The sequence below is a fragment of the Marmota flaviventris genome, chromosome 16 (assembly GCF_047511675.1).
Source record: "Marmota flaviventris isolate mMarFla1 chromosome 16, mMarFla1.hap1, whole genome shotgun sequence".
Taxonomy (NCBI): Eukaryota; Metazoa; Chordata; class Mammalia; order Rodentia; family Sciuridae; genus Marmota; species Marmota flaviventris.
Genome location: NC_092513.1, coordinates 67,386,117 through 67,403,831, shown reverse-complemented (window position 1 = coordinate 67,403,831; position 17,715 = coordinate 67,386,117).

Sequence of the window (17,715 nt, the reverse complement as noted above, 5' to 3'; positions counted from 1 at the left end):
AGGACAAGACTAGGAGCCCGACTCAGAAAGGCCGGGCAGGGTCAGACCTGGAGGACTTGATTCTCAGCTCAGGCGCAGGCTGAGCCTGCTGAGCGCCCTGCACCATCCGCGCTCAGCAGAGGACCCTGCCCACGGCCTCCAGGGGGCGGGCGCGGCCGGTCTCCAGGCTCCGAGTGGGAGGAGCTGCCCATCAGCGCCTCACATGGACGCTGATCAGAACGTTCCCCCAGGGAAGGACAGCTCTTCTGTTTCTTCTTCGTTTTTTTCTTAAAAGACATAAAAAGCAAAACCAAAAGAGCGCTCCTCCCGTCTCCTTCAAAGCCCTGGCATCTTCAGATCTGGGTACTTGAAAGCTAAAGCTGATCATAATTTCCGATGGACATAATGTGCGTTTGAAATTCTTTTCCACATCAAATTAAATCTGTCTTGGACTGATTTCCTGGAAGTGTTTTTCATTAGAATAATGGTCCTCAGCTGAGTGATCACAGAATCAGATACCGTGCAGGGGAACCGAGGGGGTCATCCGTTCCCAGTTCCATCCCTCCAGGGACTCTTCTGACTGTTCTGGGTTCTTGTGATGAAAAGGATCCCTCTCTATGCTTGTCCCCAAGGACCAGGCCCTGGGTCTGTGAGCCACGAGTTACTTAACTGGCAAAATCACTTTTTTGTTTTCATAGAAACTATAAACAAGAAAAAAATTAGGCTCAATGAGTCAACAGAATTCAACCTGCCTCCTGCTGGGGGCCAATTCTTCCATGGTGCCAGGGAGATAGTAATTAATAAGACAGTGTTTGAAAGACCCTAAAGCTCTCGGGGGCACTCTAAGGACTGACACAGGTCCCGTCGGCATTGATGATTGTTTCCCAGTCTCGACATGCCTTTCTGGGTGAAGCAATTCTGTCTGAACACAGCCTTACCTACAGAAGGCTCCAGAAGGGTGGAGGAAATCCTTCTGAAATTCTTTTCTCTCCCTCCTCTCTGATCCGTGACTTGTTTACTGCAGGCTGTTAACAGCCTTGAGAGTGTCTTTAATCCTGAGCCAGGGTTTTTAAATATAATACATCAATAACAGGTAATTATTCACTTTGAACTCTCTGCCCCTTTGCCCCGTACCCTGCAGGATGAGCTTGGAACTTTCAAGCACTGTAACAGATTCTTCCTATCAAAGTGTCAAAACTCATAAGCCAACGTCAAGGAATTCGTTGGCTTACTTTCATCTGTCTGCCCCTCTCTTTTGATTCTGACTCTTGCCATAGGCTTGGTGTATTACTGCTCCAAGGGCTAGTTTTCATCCTGGTGGGTTTATCTTTAAGCCAGCCCTGCTGGGGACCCTGAAAAACCTGCCCCCATGCACCCAACCTCGTGGCCTTGAAGAATGGCACTCAGTCGGGTTTGTTACTCCTGGCCTGACACATGCTTCCTGTTTATAATGTGTCCAGGAAGATCCGGTCAAATTCAAAACTTCCTTCTGTTCTGCACCGATCTTTGATCTGAGCAGCCTGGACACCGAAGGCCTCTGCATGGTATGGACTGTGCCCTGCCCCACAGCTCTGGCTACCAGCATCGGGGGCAGCAGGGGCTTGTCTGATCTGTGGGCCAGGTTGGGAATGGGTGGCCCTGTGTTTGGCTCTGGGAGCTCCTGGTCCTTGTGGGAGAAGTGTCTTTCCCAGGGAGTGCTCTCTGTGGTCTAGGCCAGGGCCTGAGCCCAGTGGGTTCATTCCCTTTGAGGAAGCCTCAGGCACATCCTGCACAGGTTTCCCTTTCTAAAAGGGTGGAGCAGCCAGAGGAGGGCTCCAAGCACATCATTAAGTCACTGCATAAAGCGTGGGGTCTGCTTTCCTGAGAGCGGGCCTGCCTTCCCCAGGTTTCTTTGTATGGTGAAGGGGTTTATCAGCATCAGCTAAAGAGGTCCACATGTAAATGCTGGCCACTGGAGGAATCGTAGGTGTGCAGGGCAGGTAGGTGGTTGGGAACGTGTGGCTACTTCCTGCCTGGTGCTGTCCTCAGGCAGGGGGCTCAATACTGACCCTGGCCTCACCTCGAGGGAAGGAGCTCTCCAGACTTGACTGGGGAACCATGTAAGGTGCCACGTGACATTGGAAGACTGACATGTGTCTACATCAAATAATCAAGGTGCACAATTCTGTGCTTCTCCTCAGCTGAGTTTCTTGATGGCTGATGAATGGAATCCGCTTTGAATGTGGGTGTAACAAGACCTAACTGCATGCTCTGCAGGCTTGCGGGGGTGGGGGGGGGCGGTGACAAATGAAGCTGAAACACTCACTCTTAAATTTGATTTCACCCTTGACCTTGCTGGTGACCTTTGGCCTGTCGCCTGGCCTTTCGATATCTGTTTCCCCTGTGATTATGATGGCTACATGACACCAAGGGGCCTCTATGTATGTTAGGGTCTGTAAACAAGTCTGGATGGTGCCAGCATTTTGCCAGAGGGAGTGGTTTGTGAAGTACCGCCAGCGAGCCATTAAGTGTGGAGATTCCTTATTGGTTGACTGCTGTACCTAGTTTATGTTAATTAAGATAAGCTGTGTGTAATGTATATATACCCCTCCTGTCCTGCAATAAACGGCTCCCACTCCTGCTGTATCAATCTACACGAGTTGCTCGTCACCCCCCGGTTATTTTGCTGCAGCCGGACTGCGGCATATGTGCATAATGGAGAATACCTTTCCACTTCTTCAGAACACTGAAGAATTCAGACTGTCCATGTGGGAAGTCAAAATATCCTTGATCTTAATCAACATGGTACAAAAAGCAGTGACATGTGACATTGTTCAGAAGTGGAGAGCACTTGCCTGGCACACGCAAGGCCCTGGCTTTGACCCCCAGTACTGCAAAAATGAAACAAAATGACCCTACATTTGGCTGTCATGAGGACCAGTGGACAGGGGCTGAGTGATTACAGGTCAGGCTTCCACAGCCTGCTGGGCCGGCTGAGGGTGGGATCAGGAGTCAGGGAGGGCGGCTGATCACTCTGGGCCAAGGCATGTGGGGCCACGCTCTCCTTGGGTCAGTCTGCAGCTCTGTTAGCCATTGTGGAGATGGCAGGACTCTGGTCATCACCACAGTGGAGTCCCACAGCCAGCGGGCGTGCTGGCGGAGGCGCTGTCGGAAACGTGGAATTCATCAGTGTGCATCCCAAGGGGGGTGAGGAGTAGCCATAGATACGGAGGGATTGCTGGTTTACAGTGTCCAATGGTTGACTAATCTGACCATCCGAGTGGAGCGTGTTTTTAATCATTAAAGCGATTTTGTTCATGTAAACATAATTTATTAATATAAATAGAAGACAGGATTCTTTCCCAATAAAAAATTGAATGAAAGGGATTACTGATTGCTTTAGAAACGAGAATACACAGCCCTCGTCCATCACAAACGGTTCTACGTGGTCGGTACACACAGAAGGAGGAGAGGATCGATGCCAGCTTCATGTATGAGGCGCGATCTTCTTGGAAGACAGGCACCCCGGTGGTCAGCTTCCTCACGTCCCACCCATTTCCAGGGTGCAGGTCCACAGAGCCGTTTTGGGGTGAGCCAGCTCAGCTCAGGCACCTCCTTTTTGGAGAGATGTTGGCAGCTCAAGGGGACTGAGGCCAGAGGCAGAGGGTTTCAAAATCCTCCCGGATAGGGACAGGGACTACATTTTGTCTGAAGGAAACCAGAGGCAATGAGACCTGCCCTCAGACCATCAAGAGCCTCTTTTGCAGAGAAGGAAGTAGCTGCTTTCTTGGGAGAATGGCTGACATTTCAGACAGGTCCTTTCCATATGGGGAGTGTCTGTGCAGGATGGTTTTCCAGCCTTGGGGTGGCTCCCTGGGTGGGCAAACTCCTTCCTACTGGATACGCTGGAGGTGCTGGTGCTGGAGGCGAGGAGGGGTGTATAGAAACGGACTTCGGGTCAAGTTATGCTAAAGCACCTTTGTTCCAAGCTGCACATGAGTTGGCTTTCCAGTTTCCCTTCTCATTTGTTAGAAAGCAAGATTTTACTCAACTTAGTTCGGGATCCACTAAATGTTACCAACTGGTTTAAAATAGAACTCAAGTGCCACATCTCTATGCTCTAGGTAAAGAACGATGACGTGGACTCACATATGGGTTCCAACCCAAGCCGTGCCCATTTGCAGATGCAAAACTGCTGGCAAAACTGGTGTATATCCATCCGATCGCTTTCCACTGGACAGGGTTTGCATTTCCAAAGGTGGGACTAGGCGGCCCGCTGGGTTTCCCACAAGCTAATGTTGATCTCTACAGAGTAGAGGGACAGGCTGGTAAAAGACACAGGGAGAAGCGCACCTGGAGGTTGGCAAGATGTCCTATGGTCTCTACCACTCCAAAATCTTCCACAATTTTTCTCTCCATGAATCCATACATGAAAACTTTCCCCTGAAGCACCAGGCAAATGTGAGTACTCATTAAACGTCGGTATTGATCCTGGTTAACTCAAGTTCCCTGGGTCAAGCAGCCTCCTGGTGGCTGATGTGAGGATCTCTTTGACAGAGGTCAAACATGGCATCAGCCATGTTTCCACAGTAATGAAGTAGCCTAGCAAGGCACTTATCAGAATTCGTCCCTGTCACTGAATGACGCAGGATGACATGGAAAAACATGTGTGTTTAACTTAGTGTGTGCATGGACGGGACTGGCCACTCTGCCTAACTCCAGCTGTCCTTGGTTCTGAACCATTCGGGGCACAGCTGTTACTTACAGCCATGGTCCACAGGTGGCCCGTGTCCATCCTTTCTCAGGTTCAGAAAGAGGTCGGGGGAGACAGCAGTTAGAGACTGGAGGTGGTCATGGAGGCTGTGGCCGCTGAAAGGTGGCTGGGAAGAGACCTGGACGGAGTTCCACACAGCATCGACTCACCGAGATAGAAAAACACTGGCCGCGGCGTGAGGCAGTGTTCTAACTTCTGTAGCGATCTTCATCCTGTGGACGCCTCGCTCCTGTCTCCAGGTGGGAGGGAACCGTGCCTTGGTCTGTAGTACAGATGCCATCCAGCCTTGAAAACGAAGGACGTGCTCTCATCCGGGACCTGGAAGACTTTATGTTAATCAAACAAGTCAGGAACAGAAAGACGGACGCTGCGTGATCTCACTAATATTTGAGTTCTACAAAGGGTGAATTCACATGAGTAGTATAGAGAGGTGGTTACCAGGCCCTGGGGTGGATGGCGAGAGGGGAGCGTTGGCCAAAGGTGTGAGGCTTCAGTTAGACGAGAGAGATGGGTTAGTGATCCATGGTGTAGCATGGTGAATACAGTTAACCCTAATGTTCTGTGTACTGCAAAATTGCTGAGAGGGTTTTATTTTATTTTTGTACTGGAATTGAACCTAGTGGTGCTTTACCACTGAGCCACATCCCCAGCCCTTTTTATTTTTTATTTTGAGACAGAGTGTCATTAAGTTGCTCAGGGCCTCTCTTAAGTTGCTGAGGCTGGCTTGGAACTTGTGATCCTCCTGCCTCAGCCTCCGGAGCCTCTAGGATTATGGACGTGTGCCACTGTGCCCAGCTGCTAAGAGGATTTTAAAGGCTCTCATCACAGAGAAATGATTGGTATGTGAGGTGACAATGTGTAAATCCACCACACTATGTGATGTGTCATGCCATCACCCGGCACCCAAGTCATCCCTTCATACCTCAAGGTATAATATGTCACAATAACTTCACCACATAAAAGTATTCACTCACACCGCAAAATGTACTATATCTAGATCACCTTCACCCCATGAATGTATTTGATTATATCAATTAAAAATTAAAAAAACAGAAATTTTAGAGCACAAAATGCAAGATGGTTTAACTTTTAATCAACACTTGGCTTGCGCCTTATGTATCATTTGAGAGGATTTTAGTAACATCACTAAAACTTCTACCCCCTGTGAGCACCGGCCTTCATGATGTCATGCAAACGTCCACTTGTGAGGTGACTGTGTCGGTGTCCTCCTGGAAAGCCCAGCGTGCATGGCTTGGTGTGTCGTCATGGATCCCAGTTCTGCTAGTCCCACCCAGGGCTCCCAGGACTGCGCTCTGCCTGTGGAGGGGGGCTGGCTCAGAGGCGCCCCCACCTGTCCCTCGGGGCACCGGAGGCTGGTTAGGTCTGTCCCAAGCTGTCTCGGTGTTTCCAGGCATGTGGAGTGGACACTAAGGCCAAAATAGCCCCTGGATGAGCTCAGTGACCTGGCCGTCTCCCGGGAACCGCAGGTGCACGGTGCTCTTCAGTGAATGGCCGTCTATGCTCCGAATGGTGCAGCCTCTTTCTGCGCCAGGGCATCTTGGGCACAGGATGCTGAACAGAGGAGTCCACACTGAGAGAGGCCTGAGGGGGAGGCAGGTCACCTGGAGCTGTGGTGGTGGCGCTGTGGCCCCCGGCGGCGGATGGGGAGCAGCAGGGGTGCGTGGAGGCCTGGGTGACGTGTGCTCAGGTGGTGCCCGCACCGGGTGGCTCTGTGTAAGCTCAGGTTGTCTCAGTTGCCTGCTTATGAAAGACATAAATATCTCACCTCTTAGCAGAGATGAAAATGGTTTTTGCAGATTTCCTGGCAGCGCACCACACAATCCCGCCAACCCCTTTCATCTGCAGATTTCGCTCCAATAAAGCCTTGATCTAGGGAACAGAACCAGCCCCCACCACGCAGCTGGGGAGTGCAAAACCTGGCTGTCCAGGCTCGGGGGTTCGCCTCCACCCCAGGACCGTGGGTCTCATGGATGCTTTGATGGGCCACACTGAAGCCGAAAGCAGCACCCTCTCCCTATTGCTCAAGGGTGCTCTGCTGAGGAGGAAAGTGCTTTTCTGGGGGTTGCCCGATTGCTCAACCCTTTTCTGACTGGTGATTTTAGCCTTGAGGTAAGACTCTCCTTGCGTTGGAGGGGCGTTAGACTAGGGGGTCCTGACCAGGTCAGTGGGCAGAACACAGCAGGCTGGGCTGAAGAAGCAAGGTTGGGCCTGTAGGTAAGAGGGAGCCTTGGCCACAGGCTGGGTGTGGTGGCACAGGCCTGTACGCCCAGCGACTCAGGAGGCTGAGGCAGGAGGATTATGAGTTTGAGGCCAGCCTCAGTAACTTAGCAAGACCTGTCTCAAAATTTAAAAAAATAAAAAGGGCTGGGGATGTATCTCAGTGGTAGAGCACCCTTGGGTTCAATCCCTAACTCTGGAAAAAGAAAAAAACATTCCTCCAAACTGTTCCTCTTAATAAAAGGGAGAACCGAGGAGGCTACTTCAAGGAATCCAGTAACTCCTCTCCCGTTTCCTGACCGGCTGTCACTGCGGTGGCATTTGGTTTATGTTTTTTCATTTAATGCTGGTGGCACCCCATGTCACAGCCCCTTTTCTTTCCCTCTGTGACGTGGTCTAGCAGGATCACAGCCTCCTGCATCCCTAGCACTGCCTGGCCCACTGGCCCCTGGCTCCTCTCGCTGACCCGTCACTCACTGTGTCTCCCCAGCTTGTGAGACTGGACCCGGGGACGGATCTGTGACTCCTTTCTTTGCAGACATTGCTGACAGCAGATGCCACTCAAAACAGGCTTTCCTTACAGACTTGCAGATGATGCAGAAGACAGTGGCACTGTGACCTCAGAGAGCAGAGCACATCCTGCCCTCAGCACCTCCCGCTGTGGCTTTTGCTAATGGAGCCCCGGCCGCCTCTGCATGGCTCAGATCACTGAGCCTCCGCTGTGTCCTTGATCAGCCCCGTCCTGTTCAAGTCCCTTCTCCCTTGGTGATGGAGACTCACCTAGCCAGCCTTACCCTACAGTGACCTTCTCTACGAGCACCCTCACATGGGCTTTGACTGTGTTCTGGGAGGGACACAGCTATGGGATCTTACTGCACACAGAGCCTGCACAGAGGATCCGGGCAGGTTACCTGGAGCCCAGCCCCCAGGCCAGCCACATCCGGCCCTGTGGACACTCATGGTCCTTGGGTTGAGGGCTGAGCCTGCCCCTGTTGTACATATCACCTCCCATCCTCCTGGGCCATGTGCATACACCTTAGCTACGTCCTCGGCCTGCAGAGTACACACCCAGTGGGCTTCTGTGGGAGGTGAAAGGGACAGGACAAGGGCTCACCTCCCACTTCCTCTCCAGCCCTGGGAATGTCCCTGATCCCTGAGAGCTGCCGTGGCACTGCTCCTTGTTCACCACCAGCCGGACACTGCGGCAAGCTTCTTGCAATGACTGCAAGGCAGAGTGTGGGCGTTGAGTGTCCCCAGGGGCCACGTGCTCAAGGCTTGGTCCCCAGGGTGGTGCTATGGGAAAGTGGTGGGGCCTTTGAAGGCGGAGGGGGGCCTGAGGGGATGTGTGAGCTTCTTTGCTGCCACAGTGTGTCTCCCAAGAACCTCTTGAAGTAGCATCCATCATCATCCATTTCCTTGAAACAAGAATGCTTTCCCATGTTTTTGCAAAATCTAAGGAGAAGAGCTGTGGTTTTGTGGCTACAATAATAACTGAGTTTAAATCTACGGTAACAAGTTCGTGGCCTCTGAGCTGAGGGCTAAGTGCCCTCGGATCACAGAGGCCCGGTTCTGCTCCAGTTACACCCCTTAGTGACCGAGAAGCCCGGGCGACAGTCTTACTCTGGAGGCCTCGGTTCTTCACCTGGACGGAGGAGATATGATAGGAATTCAAAGCGCTGGAGTATCCAATGGGGCGGCTATTAGTCAGCTCTCCATTACTAAGAAATGCCCACTATTCCTAATACAGAGAAAATAAGAGGGAAGAACTTATAAAGAGAAAGTTCACTTAGGAGGTTGGGCCCGGGGCTGACCGGCCCCACTGCTTTGGGGTCTGTGATAAGGCAGCGCATCATGGCAGGAGGCTCATGGTGTATCAAAACCACCCACCTTGTGGCTGGAACTTACAATAAAGGGGGAAAAGGGGACAGGGTCCCAGTGTCCCCTTCAAGGACAGCCCCCAAAGCCTAAAGACCTCCCACTAGCCCACCCTTAAAGGGCCTACCACCTCCCGACATCAAGAAGCTGGGGAGCTCGCCTTTAACACACCTGCCTATGGGGACCTTCTAGATCCTACCCTGCCGTGCAGTCTAGGCTCATCACCATGCCCGGCCCCCAGTCAGCAAAGAAGGGTGCTGCTGTGGCGGGGTGGGTGAGCTTTAGCACGAGCTTGTCACCAGGGAGCCAAACTCGGCTATCGTTACACCCACTGAAATACAGCTGTCCTCCTCGGGTATCGCAAGAACATGTGAAATATGAACCTTCTCACCTTCCATTCGCTCAATACTCAGGAAGTCCCCACCCTGGTGTGCCCAGGTCTCTCCCAATACCAGCACCGGGCAGCCGGTCACCTGCCTCCTCAGACTCTTCCTTGGGACTCCCAGGACAGAAGCCGCATTCTCTGTGCATTTCTTGTTAATTTGCACACACTGACTGCACTACTATCAGGGTGGTGTCACCTCCCTCCTCGCCACCTCCCTGGAGCCCTGGAGCTCCTAGCCTCCGTTCTTCATGGCCTGTAATGAGCTCATGCTATCCCTGGGCACTGACCTGCCGTCCTGAATCCTGAGGGCCACGCCTGTGGCTTCTCATGCAGATCACAGCAGCGAGGAGCCACAGGTGTGTGGCTTTTATACCCCTGTGGCTTTCCCTGGAGCGCGGTGGGCGTCCAGGCTGAGGAGAGCAGGAGTGCTCCAGGAAAACACATCCGAGCAAGTCCTCTTGCTTTCAGCCACTGCTCCGGTGGACTGGCACTGTCCCCCAGAGCTCATCCTGGGCTTGGTCCTCAGCTCATACTACTGGGTGGTGGGATAACCTTTAAGAGGTGGGGCTGGTGGGCATCTCAGGTCACTGGGGGTGTGTCCTTGGTAGTGACCGTGGGAGGGGCATCTTATCCTTTATCAAAATACTGGAGAGACTGAACTTCAACAGAGGAAAGGCTTCCTTGCTTGGGAGTTGCAGAAGTCCCGCTGCATGGCCCTCGGCTCTTGGCTCTGCGTTGTGAGGCAGCACGTCCTGGCACGGGATGTGCGGCGCACACCTGGTCACGCAGTCCAGGAGCCGGAGACCTGGTCCTGCTCTGCAGCCCCCAGGCTCATTAAGCAAGAGCACAGAAATGGCAAGACCTGTGTCAAAGCAGCCAGAGGAGCCGCCTGCATTTAGTACATTGTAGACCCCGCAAATCACAGGAATCAATGAAGGCCTTTTAACCTCCAGAGGAGGAAATATGTCCTAAAACTCTGTGATTATGTGTTTAGTCAGTTGTGGCCAAAGGCCTGACAAGATCAATGAGAGGAGGAAGAGTTAATTTGGGGCTCACAGTTTCAGAGGTCTCGCTCGATCCAGATGCAGCAGGTTCCATTCCTTGGGCTCAAGGTGAGGCTGAACATCATGGCAGAGGAGTGTGGTGGAGGGAAACAGCTGGGGCTGTGGCACCAGGAAGGAGAGAGAGAGAGAGAGAGAGAGAGAGAGAGAACCTGTGACATAGTCGGACATGTGACCATGTATGTAATGAACAACAAAATATAACCCCCTAAGGCACGCCCGAAGTAGCCCCTCCTCCAGCCACCCCACCCACCTGCAGCACCACCCAGCTAGTCCCTACCAGGGGGCCAACGCCTGACTGTGTTCAGAACCTCATAACCCGATCGTTTCACCCCAAGCCCTCTCGCGTTGTCTCACACATCAGCTCTGGGCACCTGACATCTAGACCTCCAGGGTCAGATGCCACGCCTGTTGGGCGTTTTGCACCCGTCTAGACCTTGCCGCAGCATGTCCCGTGTTCCAATCAGACAGTGAACTGAGAGAGAAGTCATGACAGTTAAGAGCAGCCATGGCCGTCAGAAGCATCTGGATCCTATCTGTGCTTAGGAATGGAGGACTCTGGGGTGGTGGCTGGTAATGGATGTGGGGCTCGGGTTTCAGAATGGAATTGGGCACCCTACCCACTGCTTCCATGCCGGGTCCTTCCAGTGGCCCTGACATGGTGGCCTCAGGTGGCCCAGCACTTCACTTTGAGGGGCACTGCACCAGATGGCTGGCGGTGCTGGGCCCCTGGACGAGAGGCGCCATTCTCAGGATGATGAGGACGAGAGCTGGGTGACTCATCCCCTGCCCAGTCTCCACGTTTCCCCACCTTCCTGAAGTGGCGCTCCGGCAGGCAGGACTGGCCAGGGGGCCCCAGGGGCAGCAGCACTGCTCTGAGTGGGTGGCAGGGATTCTGGCCTCTGGAACTCAGCATAGCAGCCCCCCAGCCCCAGCCTCAGATGCCTGTTCCCGCAGGAGCCGATGCTCAGTTATGCTGCCTGAGCCGTCCACTGTACCTGACTGACCACAGCCTGCCGTGATTCCCCACACCCACACACAGACCCCGAGATCAGCACAAGATTCATTAAACCAACCTGAGTGTGTTAGCGTTTCCACCACAGTGACCAAGAGACCTGACAAGAACAATTTTAGAGAAGGATAAGTTGATTGGCACTCATGGTGTCTGAGGTCTCGGTCCTTAGATGGCCAGTGCCTTTGCCCGGGCCCTGGGTGAGTCAGAACATCGTGGCAGAGGGAAATGACCGAGGAAAGCAGCCCAGGACACAACCACCAGGAAGCAGAGAGAGAGCCCCTCTCAACAGGGACACAATATAATCCCCAAGGGCACATCCCCAGCCACTCACCTCCTCCAGCCACAGGCTGCCTGACTGCAGTTCCCACCCAGTAGCCCACTCCAGTGGGTTAAGCGTCCATAGGTAAGGCTCTTAAAACCCAATCCCTGCACCTCTGAATGTCCTTGTACTGTCTCACACAAGAGATTGGGGGACACCTCACATCTAAACCCAAACACCCAATTTTGGCCTCCCCAACAGCCTGTGATTTTGAGACTTCCTATCTGATCAGGTTGGTGTGTGTGCTCTGCCGTTGCACCTTAGCTATCTGGGGTTTCCTCTTCCCACGGGGCTCCACAGGGCCTGTGTGTCAGCACAAGAGCCACCCACCACAGAGAAGTGAGAGTCCTCCTGCTGTGCACAGTTCCCGGGACACTGGAAGAGGGGGCGAGATGAGGACCAGGTTCCTATGTTCCCTCTGTCAAGTGGTTTTCTGTCTTCACGGTTGTAGGTATTTCCTAGAGAGGTACCTGCCTCTTCTACCTGTGCATGCCGTCTGTTCTTGTTCTTGATCAATTTAAAAAAAAATATTTTTTAGTTGTCGTTGGACACAATATCTTTTATTTATTTATTTATTTATTTTTATAGGGTGCTGAGGATTGAACCCAGGGCCTCGCACATGCTAGGCAAGCGCTCTACCCCAGCCCCAGCCCCATAATCAATTTTAACTGATACAAAAAACATAAAAGTTGCACATTGTAATGGTGTATCATATGACATTTTGATACACACATGCATTTGGTGATGTTTAAGGCGAGTTGAACATATTCATCTCATTCATCACTTCTTCATAGTAAAAGAACCCAAACCCTTTCTTCTGGCTTTTCCAGATACAGGTACATTGTCACTGTAGTGTCCTGCTGTGCACTAGCCCCATCTCTCTGCCAGATGGTCAGCTGGACATGCAAGTTCCATGGAAACCCATTCATCTCTGCTCCACCCAGCACCACCAGGTCATCCAGTTCACCCAAATTCTCTGCCCCCCCCCACACACACACACAGACGGGAGTAGAAATCACCTTTCATCACTCTCAAAGATTACACCTTGATAATTTTAAATAAATGTAGACATGGAGTGCTTCCGATACTCACAAGATTGGATTCTGGTGTTTTAATTAAATATGAGTTGTGTGTCACCTCATGTCATTTCCTCTTGCAGATTTCATGAGAGTTTTGTTTGGACTTAGGCATCAGAAACACTAAATTCTTAACCCTTGGACTCTCGGTTTTCCCACCATCGATCAAGCAGATGGTGGCTGTAGCACTAATGTCACTGTGTCTCTGTGTGTCACCGAGGAATGTGATCCCACTGCCCTACCAGGAAGGCTTTGGAGGATGAGTTTTGGGGTCCTGGGTACCCCTGACTACAGCCCCCACACCAAGGAAGCATTCAGAGCTCTTCTTGTCGTGACAAGCATCCCGAGCCCGGCCACAAGGGGTTAACCAGAGCAGAGACAAAGGGCTTTGGAACTGCAGCCCTCGAGGCCTGGGAGCCTCTGCTTTGCCAGAGGCCTTATCTGTAGGATCGCAGGGAAGTCAGCCTTATGTGACACAGGCCCCGCTTTCTTCTCCCGTCCCTGCCGGAGCTCTTGAGATGGAAGCAAACTGTTGGCCCCAGTTCTGAAAACTGCAGATAAAGGCTTTGATTTGTTAATTAAATTTTTACTATCTGCATTTGATATCTCAGCCAACTTGTATCCGCTGCAGGAAGGACAAGAAAGTCCTTCACTTCAAAGGGGCACCCATCGGTGACCTGTAATTACAGAATTTACTGCAGGGCGAAGCGCTGTCTGGGGTGCACCTGCCGCCCGGGTGCCCCTCACAGGGCCCGACGACACCCCCGCGTGCTGGCAGGTGGCAGACAGTCCGGCCTATGCGCACAGCGGTCCTGCCGGGCAGCGCCCACCTGTCCCGTGGCCCTGTCCCCTGCGCTCTGCAGTGTGTCCCTGGGCAGCCAGAAAGAATTGGCTCTTGTCTTCCCTCCTCAGAGACCTCTCCGTGAAAAGCGGCTTCTGTGATCAAAAGATCCAAGGCCAGAGCCACCAGCGGGCAAGGCCACCCGCTGGCCCCAGAGGTCTGGCCCCTCAGCACCGCAGTCGCCCCCGCTGTGCCTCGGGCCGCCCCCTTTCATGACGCTAGGAAAGGCCCTTTAGAGGTGCCCTTTGTAGGCGGCTGTCCTGAGAACACACCCCAAGTCACACACAGTTGCAATGGGTGTCCTCAAGATGACTTCGGACTTGGGTCTGTGGTGGAGGAGGTTTGCCTGGCCCTGAGCAGAGCCCAGCTGAGGTTTGGGAGGCCCTAAGCAGGCCTCTGGGACCTTCTGCGACTAGTTTTAATGCAGGCTTTTCCTTTTTTTTTTTGGTACCAGGGGCACTTAACCATTAAGCCCTTTTATGTCGAGACAGGGTCTTGCTGAGTTGCTGAGGCTGGCTCTGAACCTGAGATCCTCCTGCCTCAGCCTGCAGAGCAGCTGGGATTACAGGTCTGTACCACCACTACCGGGGCAGGCTCATCTTAATTTCTAAAGTTCAATTTCTTCACTATTGTTTACAAGGAAAACCTACCAAGGAGCCATTTAGCAAAGATGCAAAGTTTAAAAAAGACAATGACAAAATGGCTGATAAATGCCCAGTTCACTGGAAACAGGGATTTGAACTTTAATTTTTGTAAGGCAGATTGGAGTGGATTTTTTTTTCAGACCAAAGGCACAGTGGTTCCAATTCTGGGCCCCCCACCCCCTGCAACCCACACCCACTGAACTAATCTACATAAAGAGGAAATTTGTCCCTAGAAGAAGACTGGGGGCGTTGGGGGAGGCAAGAAGCACTTTCGAGTTAATGTGAAGGGTACAGTCTCACAGGAGGCAAACAACTACTGAACGGCCATCTGAGTTTGAATGCAGCTTGCTGCCAGGGAGAGCCACCCTCTTGCACCTATCTCGGACTGGTGGTACCTATCGTCCACCTATGTGGAGCCGGACTTTCCCTGACCAAGGACTCCCACTGCCAGGCTTCTTCTGCCCGGTGGCCCTGGAGTGTCACTGTCTGGCTCCTCACCACAGAGCATCCTAGGGAAGGGATGGTGTTCCAGGGCAGAACTTTGGGAAGCACAGGTCTCTTTTAGATGCCATTAAGGGCCAGGAGGTGAAATTTCTCCTTACTGAATTTTCTAGAATGGGCACAGGGTAGAGGAATAGCAAAGCCACATTTGCCCAAATATTGGAAGGTATTCCATTACTGGCAATGAATTTACCTCACACAGAAGGAACTTTTCCCCACCCCCGTGATAACACTGCTGATAACTCTGTCGCAATATGTGAGTTATTTATTTTGTCACGTTCAAAAGAAATAGCAGATAGCTTCAGATCTTACACAGCAAGAACCATGCACAGGAATAAAGAGAGAAGACTGTAATGATCCCAAATTCAGAGTGTCAGAAAGATGAACACCTTTTCCTAAATGCCGGCCAGGTCCAGCCTCTGTTAATGGAGAAATGCTTTGCCACAAGGGAAACTGCTCTTCTGCTCGCGGTGCTGACACCGGGTGCCTGGGCTTCTCCACACCCCAACCAGTTCTCCACATCTCTGGTGCCCCTGAGCACAGTAGGGCTCGATTCGGTGCTGACACTAATAGCCCAGGGTGCATGCAGGCGCCCAGGCCAACTTTCTGGCCCCCAAGGCTGCCCTCCGCGGGGATGCCAGGCGACAGTGGCAGGCTCCAGCTTGCCCACACTTCCGTCTGACCTGGGTTCTCAGGACCCACAGGACCGCGCTGTGCTTACTCTTTGTAGGGTGTCATAAGGGAACAGAGGGACAGCCAGGTGGGGAGGTCCAGAGGGCTAGGAGCAGCGCTGATGTGGCGCTGTCCTGGCCTCTGGGGAAGCCCCGCCCTCCTCTGAAGATCCCCCGCCCCCTGTCCAGAAGCCCCGCCCCCTCTCTTGACGCCCCACCCTCCTCTGGGGACGCCGCACCCCTGTCCGGACGCTGCACCCTCCTCAGGGACGCCGCAGGCCCTGTCCCGACCCCCGCCCTCCCCTGGGGACACCCCATCCCCTGTCCCCACACCCCGCCCTCCGCCTCAGGGTCCCCTGTTTTCCTCGGGGGACACCCCGCCCTCCTCAGGGACGCCCCAGCCCCTGTCCCGACCCCCGCCCACCTCGGGGACCCCGCCCTCTCAGCGCTGCAGCGAGGCACCAGCACAGGTTCCCCGAGTCCCCAGTTACACACAGGCCGCTTCTCCAGCCCCAGACCCTTCCTGAAAGGATCCCGCCCGCTAGCCGTTTGGCTTCTCTGGCCACCAGCCCTCTTGGGGCTCCCTGGGGTCTACCCTGAGTCACTTCATCTGCACAGCTCAGGTGTGACCACAGGGGCTCCTGTCACTGCTCTCACAAGGAGGTCAAGGAGCTCTGTGCACCATGACATGGTGGAGGTCACAGCCCGTCTGGGACTGAGGGAACCTCACACTGCCTTCACAACAAGGCAAAAGCCTTATCCGACGTGGCCGCCGCAGGGTCCCAGGAGGCCCAGAAGTGGGGATCCCTCTGAGGACAGGTCCTTGACAGAGTTGCAGAAAGGAATGTGACGAGGTCAGACAGGCACAGCAGAGGCTTACTCAGGAAACCAGGGCCCCCCTCCAGGGAGCATAGCCATCTCCAGTGAGAGGCGCCTTTTGGGGTCTCTGGCCCCTTTAGGGGAGAACTAGTGAGGGGCGGGCATGGGAAGGTGTGTGGGACAGCATCAGCCTGGCTGTGGTGGTCTGGCTGTTCCTGGATGTGTGACGTCTCCATGGTCTGATTAAGAGTGAGGACTGGAATGGACCCTGTGTCACAGGCTTCTCCAAGAGTGACACCTGCCCTGCAGAGCCCAAGCTAAACACGTGTGTTAGGGCAGCACAGGGCAGTGTTCATAACTGAGTGGACTTCAGCCACCATGATCGTGAGTGGAAATTTCTAGATTTCCCAGCAGTTTGGGGAGTGACAGGCCTGGAGGCAGATGGCTTGAGAATGACGGCGCTTTAGCACAAAGCGTCCAGACTGAAGTCATCGTCTCCTTTTTCTTCCTATGTCAACTTCCTACCTTAATTTTTTTTTCTTCTAATCTACCTCAGTCTGTTTCCCATGTGAACTTTGGGTCTGAATCCAGGGGTGGGCTTACTAACCTCACCTATTGGTGAACCTTAGCCACAGAATGGGACTGTGCCTGTCCCCAGCCTGCCCCTGGGCATGCCCTCACACACCGTCCTCCATGCTGAGTGGAAGGGCCAGCCGGCAGGCTTGCTCTGGGTAGGCAGATGCCAGGTCAAGGACTGGGGACGCCCAAGGTGAGGCTGGCCTTGTATTTGAAATCCTCCAGGGGAGGGGTGGCTCTCCTCCTCAGCCCTCTCCCCTGCACCTTCCCAAATGTGCACAAAATCATCCAAAGATGAGAATTGCCGCCAGGCAGGAGGGGTGCTTCAGGGAGGTGCCGGGCTCCTGCGCCCTGATCACCACCGAGGCCAGCCGCAGTTGGGACTCTCCCTGACCTGATGCGGTGGCAGCTGGAGAGGAACAAGACCTCAGCGCTCTGCTGAGCTACTGGTAACTCCAGCTGCTGCCACCCCGTTGTGTCTCCTTCTGCAGAGGGGACCCCAGGCCATCTCCGCATCACCTGACCTTCCTGCCACACCAGAGAAAAGCCACAGGCAAAACCTGCCTCACTGCTGCCACTTGTGTTTCCTAAATGACTTAGACACCCAGGGGCCACTGGATGAGTGGGGTTTGTTAAGTGTCCCCTTGCTCAGAGCTGACCGTGAGGACACAGCATTAAGAGTCAGAGCCCCACAGGTCCTGGAAAGTCGGTTTGCTCATCTGCTGCGTGAAGGCCGGGAGGAAGGATTAAGATGGACCCAGCAGGGGAAAAGGCACACTCATACACTGCTGGTGTGAGTGAAAAGTGGTGCAGCCACTCTGGAAAGCAGTAGGGAGGTTCCTCAGAAAACTTGGAACGGAACCACCATTTGACCCAGTTATCCCACTCTTCAGTTTATACCCAAAGGACTTAAAATCAGCATATTACAGTGACATAGCCACATTAATGTTTATAGCAGCTCA